General features: G+C 41.8%; 1 protein-coding gene across 2 annotated transcripts in view; it reads left to right on the forward strand.

The window, feature by feature from the left end:
• Nucleotides 1–12,588, forward strand: part of FRMD3 (FERM domain containing 3) — a 149,245-nt gene that overhangs the window by 71,184 nt on the left and 65,473 nt on the right. The window lies entirely within an intron of this gene.

Below are 12,588 nucleotides of genomic sequence, written 5' to 3' on the forward strand. Positions count from 1 at the left end.
TCTGTTTTAACAGTCTTTCAGGGTAGGAGAGATGGTGTGTGACGTTGGACTGTTGCATGCTGCATCTGGAGCTTGCAGATGGTGTGTCTGGTGCGACCCATGCCAACAGTCTGCAGGTTGAAGATGTTTATCTTGAGGAAGTTGCTAGGTGCCAGTTGCTATAGCCAGTTCAATTTCCATCACTGCTGCACTTTGGTCAGTTTCATCAAAGTCCATCCTTCAGTGATTTGGGTACTTCTCACTGTAATACTGTTGATATAGCATATAGCAACTGTAGTAATGATGACATACACTAGCAGGGTTATTTAGCAATTAGCATCATACAACTTAATTCACTGGATATTCTGGCCCAAAATCAAATCCCCTTGAGATACACATCAAACTTCCCTATCCTTCTTCATCACCCACCAAATGCACCCAGGTCCTTGAGCAAAAGCAATCCCACAGATGGGTTTGCCTTTGCCCAAGGTAGGACTAGTCCAGACTGTCTTCCCTAACATAGTCTTCATGCACACTAAGGGGACTTTATCCCTTTCTATAGTATGTGTAAGTTTTGATTGGGCAGGGCCAGGTCAATTGGTAGATCTCTAGTTATTAAATAACCAGGTGGCTTTTGCTAAATGTGTATCCCAGTGTTTGAAGGTCCCACCCCCCATTGCTCTCAATGCAGTTTTTAGCAGTCCATTGTATTGTTTGATTTTGTCAGAGGCTGGTGCATGATAGGGAATGTGATATACCCATTGATGCCATGCTCTTTGGCCCAGCTGTCTATGAGGTTGTTTCAGAAATGAGTCTCATTGTCTGACTCAGTTCTTTCTGGGGAGCCATGTAACCTAAGACTTCTTTTTCAAGGGCCAGGATAGTGTTCCAGGCGGTGGCATGGGGCACAGGATATGTTTCCAGACATCTGGTGGTTGCTTGCACCATTGTAAGCACACGGTGCTTGCCTTGGCGAGCTTGTGGAAGTATAGTCAATCTGCCAGACCTTCCCATATTTATATTTCAGCCATTGTCCTCCATACCACAGGGGCTTCAACCATTTGGCTTTCTTGATTGCACATTCATGGATAACCTGTGCGATAGTGTCCATGGTCAAGTCCAACCTTTGATCACGAGCCCATCTATATGTTGCATCTCTTCTTTGATGGCCTGAGGTCGTGGGCCCACTGAGCTATAATTGTCAGATCAGATCCACCTAAGCCACTTCAACCTTTGAAGCCTAATCCACCTGCTGGTTGTTTTGATGTTCTTCAGTGGCTCTACTCTTAGATGTGTGGGCATCTATGTGACGTACTTTTACAAACACATGGTCTAGCTGGGCATCAATATCTTGCTGCAATGGGGCAGCCCAGATGGGTTTGCCTCTGTGCTACCAGTTGCTCTGCTTCCATTGCTGCAGCTACCCCCACAGGGCATTTGCCACTGTCCCTGAGTCTAGAGATAGAGCACTAGCTACTTTTCTCAGTCAGCATTATCTAAAGCCAGCTGGAATGCTTTCATCTCTGCAAACTGACTTGATTCATCTTCTCCTTCAATAGTTTCTACAACTTGTCATACAGGACTCCATACAGTAGCCTTCCAACTCTGATGCTTTCCCACCAGTGTGACAGGACCCATCAGTGAGCAGAGCATATTGCCTCTCATTTTCTGGCAGTTTATTATACAGTGGGGCCTCTTCAGCAAGTGTCACCTCCTCCTCTGACAATATTCCAAAATCTTTGCCTTCTGGCCAGTCCGTGATCACTTGTAAAATTCATGGGAAACTGGGGTTTCCTCTGCAAGCCCATTGTGTGATCAGTGCAACCCACTCACTCCATGTGGCATCAGTTGCGTGATGTGTAGAGGAGACTTTCCCTTTGAACATCCAGCCCAGCACCGGCAGTTGGGCTGCTAAAAGGAGCTGTGCTTCAGTACCAACCACATCTGAGGCAGTCCAAACTCCTTCATATGCTGCCAATATCTCTTTTTCAGTTGGATTATAATGAGCCTCGGATCCTCTGTATCCCTGACTCCAAAACCGCAGGGGTCGGCCTCTGGTCCGCACAGGTGCTTTCTGCCAGAAGCTCTAGGTAGGGCCATCCTCCCTGGCTGTGGTATAGAGCACATTTTTAACATCTTGTCCTGCCTGGACTGGCCTGAGGGTTACTGCATGAACTATTTCCTGTTCAGTTTGTTCAAAGGCTTGTCGTTCCTCAGGGCCCCATTTAAAATCATTCTTCTTCTGAGTTACTTGACAGAGAGGGCTTACAATTGGACTGTAATTTGGAATATGCATTCTCCAAAAAACCACAACACCTAAAAAAGCCTGGGTTTCCTTTTTATTAGTCGGTGGAGGAATAGTTACTATTTTGTTGATCATATCCATTGGGATCTGATGATATCCATCTTGCCATTTTATTCCTAAAAACTAGATCTCCTGTGCAGGTCACTTGACCTTACTTTGTTTTATGTCAAAACTGGCCGTCAGAAGGATTTGAACATTTTTCTTCCCTTTCTCAAAAACTTCTGCTGTGTTGGCCCATATGATGATGTCATCAATATATTGCAGGTGTTCTGGAGCTTCACCCTGTTCCAGTGCAGCCTGGATCAGTCCATGGCAAATGGTGGGGCTGTGTTTCCACTCCTGGGGCAGTCGATTCCAGGTGTACTGGACGCCCCTCCAAGTAAAGGCAAATTGTGGATGACACTCTGCTGCCAGAGGGATTGAGAAAACCCCGTTAGTGATATCAATTGTGGAGCAGTTGGCTGCCTTTGACTCAAGTTTGTGTTGAAGTTCTAACATATCTGGCATGGCAGCACTCAGCAGCGGCGTGACTTCATTCAGGCCACAACAGTCTACTGTTAGTCTCCACTCTCCATTAGACTCCCACACTGACCATATAGGACTATTAAAGGGTGAACGAGTTTTGTTGATTATCCCTTGGATCTCCAGTCAATGAATCAGCTTATGGATGGGAATTGGAGAGTCTTGGTTCATGCAATATTGCCACCAGTGCACCATTGTGGAAGCAATTGGCACTTGTTGTTCTTCAACCCTCAGCAACCCCACAACACAAGGGTCCTCAGAGAGACCAGGCAAAGTGGACAGCTGTTCAATTTCCTCTGTCTCCAAAAGCTCACTGGTACCCTTTTGAAATACTCTCTCCTCAGATAGTCTATGCCAAGGATGCACGGGGGCTCTGGGACAGTCACAATGGGGTGTTTATGCCACTCATTCCCACTCAGACTCACTTCAGCCTCCAATACAGTTAGCTGTTGGGATCCTCCTGTCACTCCAGAAATACAGATGGGTTTCACCCCTTTATAGCTTGGTGCCACTAGGGTACACTGTGCACCAGTGTCCACTAGAGCCTTATACCCCTGTGGGTCTGATGCACCAGGCCATTGAAGCTACACAGTCCAACAAACCTGGTTGTCCTTTTCTCCACCTGGCTGGAGGTTGGGCACCTCTAATCCTAGTCATAGTATTCGTTACTCACTTTTTGTAAACATGAATCAGAAGTCCCTTCATGAGTATCAGAAGTGAGATCAGCCCTTCTACTCTGTCTGGGGAACTGCCCACTGGAAACTTGAGTGGCATTTTTCCATGAAGAATCCCCTTTTGTGATTGTTTTTCCTTGCAAATCATGTATCTGTGCCTCTAGGGTCAAGGCAGGTTTTCCATCACACTTCCTCATATTGTCTCCTTGTTGTTGCAGGTAAAACCACAGGGTACCCCGTGGTGCATACCTTCTATGTCTTCTGTCTTGAGCAGAGGGACGCCTGTTCCTAAGAGCTGAGATATGGGCCTGCACAGGTGGGGAGTAGGACATATACTCTTTGAATTGCTGGAACTCCTGGGACAGTTTCTCCAGAAATAAGAAGCAGGCCAGTAGGGAGGAAGAGAGACTTCTTTTCTATTGCCAGAGTCGGCCAGCCATTTCATCCACTGTTTGTCCCTTGCTTTCTTTCCAGGACATTACTGCCAATGATACTATGACGGTAGTGCACTTTGTAGAAACTTCCCCACATGGGTTGCATGCATTGGACTTCATCTAGATCTGTGGGTAACTGCTTGTTATCCAGATCATTATAAATCACCTCCAGCACAGCTAATTCCCTCAGGTACTGGATACCTCTCTCCTTGCTGTTCCACTTGCCTGGGTGACATGTGACATCTTCCTTGAAAGAGTATCTTTTCTTCACACCTGTCAGAAGTCACCTTCAGAGGCTGAGGGCTTCTTTTTTCCAATTGCCTTGTCAATGCCCCCTTCCCTAGACATGGATCCCAGCTGGTTGGCTTCCCTACCTTCCAATTCCTAACTTCTGGCCCCATTATCCCAGCACTGGAGCCTCCAGGTAACAATGTGCTTGCCTGGGTGGCAGCTGAAATCCCTTCACATACCTCACTGCTCACTCAGGGATAGGAATCGGGTGATTATCTCTGGTTCTGCCTCTTCCTCCTGTTCTTGTGATGACCCTGGTTCATCTTCATCCTTTACTAACTGAACTGATTTTTTTGTGTATTTCTTCTTCTGTATAGGGGTGACCGGTACTGGCACAGGCTGGTTCTCTGGTTCAGCTGCAATGACTGTTGTCGGGGTTGGAGTAGCTGCAGTGCTTGTCACAAGGGTTGGAATAGCTGCAGTGCCTGTTGGTATGTTTTCCATCCCTTCCCCCTGAGGGTGCTGCATAATATCGAGCAGTGTTTGGTAGATACTGGCCAGGGCCCAGCAGAGTGTGGTAAGCTGTGCCACTCTGGAATAGCCACAGCGTTTTCCTTTTAAATATTTTATCACTTCATCAGGATCCTGTAGTTGTTTGGGAGTGAAGTTCCAAATCATTGGAGGTCAGTTCTCTAGATACCTGCCCATGTTCTCCCACATGCTGTGCCACCCATGACTATCCAGCCTTGGGGCAGATCTCTTGGTGGTATTCTTAAAAAATTTTTTTAACCCTAAACAAGACCTGAGACACATTAAGGAAACAGCAATAATAGCATGCTGGCTTGAACATTCCAAGGATATTCAAAATTTTCAAAAGCTGTCATAGTTAACCTAAAGGAGAAAGGGGAGCTGAAAGAGCAGGACAAAGTATCACTCCATCTTCCCCATAAATGGGGTGCGATTACTGATAAATTCCAAGAGAAGGCACCTGAGGTATGGGCATGGCAACAATGCTGCATATAGGTACCAGATTAACCTCATGACCAGTGATGTAATCATATCATAAGTTGACATTAGTCAGTACAGCAAAATGATAGTCCTGATACCTCACCCAGAGGTGATAAACATCACTGCAGGGAATACATAGTGCATGTAAGAACTTACATAACACCGCCATGTGAACAAATAAACCAACATTGTGACCAGCGACTATTTAACTAATACAAGAAATGCATATAACAATTTTTTTTTTAACATGCTCTGGTCAGGTTTGTTGTTGTCTCAACCCTTCGTGCCCCACATTGGGCACCAAAAAGGAGTGTTATGCTTTAAGCCCAGCTGGCAACTAAGCACCATGTGACTGCTTGCTCACTCCTCCCCACCTCCCCGGTGGGATGGGGAGGTGAATCAGAAGAAAAACGTAAAACCTCCTGGGTAGAGATAAGGACAGTTCAATAGGGCAACAGAAGGAGAGAAGAAGTAATAATAACAATAATACTAATAAAAGAATGTATCAAGCAAATGATGCACAATACAATTGCTCACCACCCGGAACCTGATGCTCAGTCTGTTCCTGAGCTGCGATCCCTCCTCCTGCCGGCCAGCTCCCCCAGTTATATACTGAGAATGACATTCTGTGGTATGGAATAAGCCTTTGGCTAGCTTGGGTCAGCTGTCCTGGCTGTGCTGCCTCCCAGCTTCTTCTGAAAATTCCTTCTGTCCCAGCCAAACCCAGGACATGTAGAGCACAGAGCCTGGCTCTGTGCACAGTTAGGAAGATGACATTGTGTGCTACAGATTTGCTGGTACTCCTGCCACTCTTCCCCTAGTGAACTGTCGCAAATACAATTCTCATTTTGATTTCAAGCTTAGACACAATGAAAACTGGTAGGCATCTCTACACACAACTAGTTTTTTGTTGGATTACATGTTTATTTCACTAGTAAGGCTGCTGAGGAGTCCTGTTTTTGTTCTAGAGTACATCACTTCCAATGGACCTGGGCAGAGTATTTGTTTAATCCTATAACCTAAGTTGTTCAGCATTGTCCCAGTAGTTACTAGGGAAGGAAGTTGGAGCCTGTGGTCTGTGAATAATGAATTTCTTTATCATGAAGTAGCAGTTCTGTTTTTAATGGGACATGTAGACAAAATGTACAGCAGTTCCTCATCAGAGAGACCTTTTGGAAGGGTCAGCAAGTCTTGGGTGCAGCTGATCTCTGCTTTAGCAACAAAAGCTATTTAATACATGTTCTTAAAAATGTGCACTTAGTCCCATGTGAGGGTGGTGAAGGTTGGTAGAAAGAGACAACAGATAAGTTGCAACCTCAGTTTAACAAAGCTCTGTCTTTGTATAATGACTCATAAAGCTCCGTACAGCTATGTAAAGAGATCTATCTGGGACGTCTCCAGTCTCTTTGAAGGCGTAGAGCAGAAGTATTATAGGATGAACACCAGAGTGACTGAGCCATAGGTTAATTAAAATTTTAATGCTTCACCGTTCATGTGTATCTCTCCTCCTGGACAGAGTTATCACAAAACCTATGTGCTTTTACATGAAGTCTAGCTGTGACTCTGCTTGGTGTGTGCAGTTCAGTTCATGCTGTCTCAAAAAAATATAGTAGAACTAGAAAAGGAACAAAGGCAGCCATAAGAATGACACCAAGGAGTGGATTTCATATGAAAAGGGACGGATTAGACTAGAATAATTCAGCCAGAAAAAGAGGTGAGTGAGAGAGAATGGGTGTGACAGAGAACAAGAGAATCAGCAAGAGAGAATGAGAGAGAAAGATGTGATGTAAAATGGCTTGGATAAAGATTGTCAGGGAAAGATTGCCCTGTAAATCTTATAACAGAACTAAAAAGCACTTAAGGAAATTACAAAGCAATTGATATCGAGAAATAGTTTTTAGAATAGCATACCTAGTCATAAAATTCATTGTTGTAGCTGCCAAAAATATAAAAAGGTGTTAAAAAATAAGTGTATAGACAAATTGGTGAAAGTCTACAAAGACATACAAACAAATTGTCATGGAGGCTGGTGGAAAAAATCCAGTGAACACAATGGGAGCTATTACTTTTGTTATTTTTCTAAGTGCTTGCTTCAGGCCATTTTCAGGGACAAAGTGCTGAGTTAAATGGATATTTGCTTTTACCAGTAGAGGCGCATTTATGTACTAAACAAAATCTTGGCACAAATGTATAGTAGTGTGAATATACATACATACTTAATTTAGCAGTAATGCTACTAACTGAAATATCTTGTGTGAAGATTAGTAACTTTGTAAACCAAATCATTCTGCAGGCTATTTTAATAAGAATAAAGATGGGTTTTCCATTAGTTGTGAACCTGTTGTCTGTGAACACGTGGTGGCTCATGCATATACCAATATATGCAGATTTTATGGCCAGATGTTCAGCTGATGTAGAGGTTATGGATCTGCATTGGAGTTTTTCTGAATATTTTAGTGTAATAGGAACAACAGAGGGAGAATTTGGAAATTCGTTTAGTTTCAGCTCAGAATCATATAAATGGTGATTCTGTTCTAATGTATGGTACTATTTCTGGACGAGATTAATTTTTGTCATAGTTATGTACATTGTTTCTTCCTGCTTGGCATACCACTAACCAGAGTCAATGCTCTAATTTTGGGAACAGTACAGCTTCTTTGCTGCAATAGAACAGTATTAATATTCTTGGTATAGAGGTTCTTGAAGCCATGAAAAAATGATATAAGCCTCAGGGCATGAAGAAGGAGACATACAGGGTGCCCTGGGTCATTTGGCATCTGTTATGCCAGTATAGAGTTGGCACCCAATTAACTCCCATGTCTGACCTGCCATTAGCTTTGGATACTGTTATGTTTGGGTTTTTCTGAGACTGACTTTCGGCAGGCAGTGACCTGGTGCAAGTCACTGCCTTGAGGCTAAAGCAAATTGATTTTGATTTGCTTTTCATTCAAGGAAAAGGCTAGGTATTTGTTTTCAAGATTAATATAGGGTTGAGGTTTAAATAAAATTGTTTTTATTACTTTTCTAGCAGTGTTTCAGTGTGTGTCTCCATTCTCCTCGTCTCTTCTGTCCATTAAACAAAGTCTTCAAATCCAGTCCTTGCCTAGCTAGAATGTTCTTGTGACATCTGCAGGTTCTTCTGATTCTCTTTTACTGTATGCACATCTGAGCACTTGACTGAGTATTGCTTGCTGAGGGGGATTTAAGTATTCATGGCATTTGGCCATTTTTGGTTGCCCCTTCATTACTGCTCCTCTTGCAAACACAGGGACTAAATCAAAAGCCTCTTGTGTTGGAGGAAAGAGTTTTCACTGAATTCATTGGACTTCTGGTTGATCAGGTCCCAAGCTCCTGCTTTTGGCTTGGCAGATTTTTAGGAGATGGTCTTTGGTTTATGCCAGTCTTATGCAGGAGTCCATAGGAAGAGGAGAGTGGAGCACACATCTTTGCGTTGTGGAGTGGCTGTTGCAATATAGAGGAAGAACAGTGTGGGGAATTTAGTAACACCTGACCCCTTACAAGGGCTGTAAAAGTAGATAAGGTACATTGTGTCCTCTCTTCTCCCTGCTTCTTATTCTAAAACCCTTAACCCTGTGCTATACTGAGACCAAGCTCAGTCCTGTCTGAGCTTCTCAGTAAATGACTTAATTTGAAACAAGTTGTTGTCTGAAGCATCTTTACTAAAAGCACATCAGTGTTTGAAGAGTTAAAATTACTATCTAGAATGGTGCTTTTATCCTTGCACGGTGTCCTTGCTCATTCTGAGCTTTTGCTGTGGAAGGTGGTAGCACATCAGCTGTTCAGCATTTGTGGGTAAGCAAGAGCACACCTGGCCTCACTAATGACTACTCAGTGCCACTTAAAGGCTGATCAGAGGTGAAGACTGTATTTACAATGTAAAAATTGTAAAAAAGATTGAAACACAGCATGCAGTTGCAATGAAACCTTATTCAGAAGGCAATTCTCAGCATATTTTAGGATCCCAGGACAAGAAGTGACATCCATAATAGTTTGCTTAGTCACCACTGGCACTTGAAGCACCAAGACTCATTAGCTATCCCATGACTGACCTTCAAGTTCTCTAAATATCTTTCTCTCTACCTTCTGCTTCTGTGAGGATGTCTGTCTGACCATCTAGATACCCAGCTGCTACTCAAAACTCTTTTGGCAGATTAGGACCAAAGTCTTTTCTTCTCCATTGGGCAACGGCCATGTTGCTAACACACCATCAAGGAAATGGGAGGCCCAGCCTCTGCAGGAATGATTTCTGATGAACATTAAGTACTGTGACATATAAAGCCAAGCTGGTTTGAGGGTGTAGGCCATCATCCAATTAAAACAGCCTTTATGGACAACAGTGTGAAATACATAAGTCAAAAATGAAACTGTATAAGGTTGTTGGGTCTTTTTTCTCCCACTAGTTTGCATATTTTAGTGCAGGGATAGAAAACAAAGATTCTTGTCTCTGGTTCCAAATTTACATCTGACTTGTTTTGTTTGCCTGTTTTTTTTGTCTTATGATGTGTTAGCCTTACAAGAAAGAATTGGAAACACCTAAGGTCTGTTCCCGCAAGGCAGTGTAGCATACAGTACTAATGACAATTTTTTGCAGTTGAAGATTTAAAATGCTTTTAAAATTTGGCCTGACAAGCTAACTCGAAATACTATATTTTTCTTTCCTCCGAGGATTTTTTTTTCTTTTTCAGCAAAATTGTTAAAAACAAAAGATGGATACATGGAAAAAGCATTTTGCAAAGCCAGATGATTTTCAGTTGAAAATTCCTGCAGAAACCCTTTGATGAATTTATAGGAGCCTTAATCTGGTCCTAGCTATAACAGCTAATTAATCTTGGAATAAATATAGCATGAATACTCTGTAGTAGAGATGAGGCACAGTTATTAATTATTAACAGTCAATGCTGTAAGGCTAGAAGATAAGTACTCAGGGGAAAATCTTTCCTAAAACTCAAACTGAAATATGCAAACAAATATAGAGGTGGCTATTTTCAGATAGCAATGACTGGGTGTTTATCTTCCCCTGGCACTCAGAAAGCATTAAGCACCTAATTGCTGTGTCTTTGAAAATCTCCACAAATTATAAAGTAACTGCTCAGTTTTCTGGAAGATTCAGCTGAATTGCCTACACGTCACCACAGAAATCTGAGCTTCTAAAAACTGCCTGTCAGTTCCTTGACCTCCAAGTGAAAGTCTAGACTGCTTAATTGCTCGGTGTCTTTTCAATCCATTTTTAACCCATGAAAGTCAGGTCTTAGTGAAACATGTTTGTTTTTGGACACGTTAGCTACATCTGCGTTCCTGGGGATTTGATGCGCTGCATGAGGAATTTCATCCATGTTTCCCCTTTTTCATTATTCATATGGTGAATTATGAGGGTTTCATATTTACAAATTGGGTTTTTTTTGGTTTTTTTTTTGTTTGTTTGTTTGTTTTTTTTTACCTCTGACTTGTTGTTAGAATAGGTAATAGACTTTTTCAAACAGCTGTAAATGCTGACTTAGTCTATGCTAATACTTCAGCCTGGCTTTTCAAAAAGAATTATCAAACAAATTGTGTTGTGCTCCTGCTAGATGAAAATAGTGAGACATCTCTTAACATTCATTTCCCTGGGAACAGTACAGCATGGCTCACTGTCCAAGTTCATCTTTGCTGTCTGAATCTTCAGCTAGGACTGCCTAGATCCTGGTGGAGGTGGTGTGTGTGTGTGAAGAGATTAAGGAAAGTAAAGTTGTTTATCTGTGTGTCTTGACTGGTTTCCTACCTGTGACTTCATTCTGGATTATGTATCTATAAAGTACTGCAGACAGTAGCAAATCTCTTAAATTGCCTTACCTTTTTATGAACAACCCTCCCCCCCCCCCCCCCCCCCATTATTCAGAACAAAATGTATAAATAATGTATCTGTGTGATCTAAAAAAGAATGAAATGAGCTAGATATTTCTGGTAAGTTGGTGAAACAGCCATTTCTTTCTCAATTCTGTTTCTTTCTCCTTTCCCCCCCAAAAGAGAGTTAATGGGGAGAGAGAAGAGGTAAAGAAATGTTGTAGGGTTGTTTGTTGTTGTTGTTTGAAGTTTGGGTTGGTTGTTTTTTTGTTTTGTGTGTCTTTTGAGTACTAGCATTCTATATCAGTCTCTCAGTGATAAGTGAGCTTCAAACAGAAATACATAGTAGTGCTTATCTCCAATATTGCTGTAAACTATATTTTTTGTAAGCTATATTCTGAGCAGCCATTGCATATAAGCTGCAGATATTTGAAAATGTTCTTTCCAAGGTATTTTTTTTGTCAGAAATTATGTTCCAGAAAACTAATTTACAGTTACCTGTGATTTTGACTGAATTCTTGAGACATCATGATTTTTTAAATAATAATTTTCTGTCACCTATTAACAATTCCTACAAAATATCTTCCCCTGGACTTTCTCTGTAGTAGAAGTACTCTAATTTATGAGGAAAAATAGTAGTTGATGTAGGATATTTTAAGTACTACATATGGTTTAAAAAATGCTAGGTTTTCTTTTTGCAGTAGACCATAGGAATTTAGAGCTAGAATGAAAAGGGTTAAAAAAGAAACCCCTTAGTGCAAGGCCTTGCAGTGTTGATTATGCTTATTAAAGTTGAATACTTTGCTTTTTGATGAGCTGCTTCTGCAGCACAAATCTCATTTTAGTGTGGAGATTTTTTGCTTGCAGGAAAAATCCTAGTACAAATGCTGTTGGCTGTGGTCAGAAGTGGCACTTGTTCTTTTGTCAATCAAAACATCCTCCTGAAGAGTTCAGCTAGTGTTAGCAGGGGTTGTGCTAAGGCTCTTAACTAAAACGTAAGCCTAGCTTTTCATCACAGAAGCTCCTGGGTTTACTTTCCAGGAAAATAAAAAAATGAAAGTTTTCCTGCCATTGCAGTCTTTCCCTGGAAAGTTCTACACCAACTGGTAGGCTTCCATACCTCTCTGTTGTGCATTGACTGCCCGTAGCATAAATATTTCATGGAAAAATACACTTTTTCCCTTCAGATTTTTAGTTCTTGCTAGAAGAGAACAAAAGCTTGTGTTCTGAGGGTGCTGACTGAGAATACAGTATTTACACATGCTTTAGTTATAAGAACTATAGAAGACAGCATTAATGAACAGATGATGTTAATGTTTCTGAATAGTCTGTCCACCAGTATGATCATTCTTCTGGAAAAAAATGGCTGAAAGTGTAAGACTGAAAAGTCTGCTGCAAAGTAATCACTAGAGCGTCTTTCCTTTAAATTTGTCTTTGAAATATTTGTCTTATTTTTGTCTCAACGACATCTTATAAGCAGTGGTAACATCAAGTATGCTTATATGGTGAAATTCCAGTATTAAAACGGTACGGAGGTGCTTTTTCCTGTGTCTGTATGTTTCATTGAAACCAAAATCCTACTTCCTATTTTTGG

Source organism: Accipiter gentilis, chromosome Z, assembly GCF_929443795.1.
Source record: "Accipiter gentilis chromosome Z, bAccGen1.1, whole genome shotgun sequence".
In the NCBI taxonomy this organism is placed as follows: Eukaryota; Metazoa; Chordata; class Aves; order Accipitriformes; family Accipitridae; genus Astur; species Astur gentilis.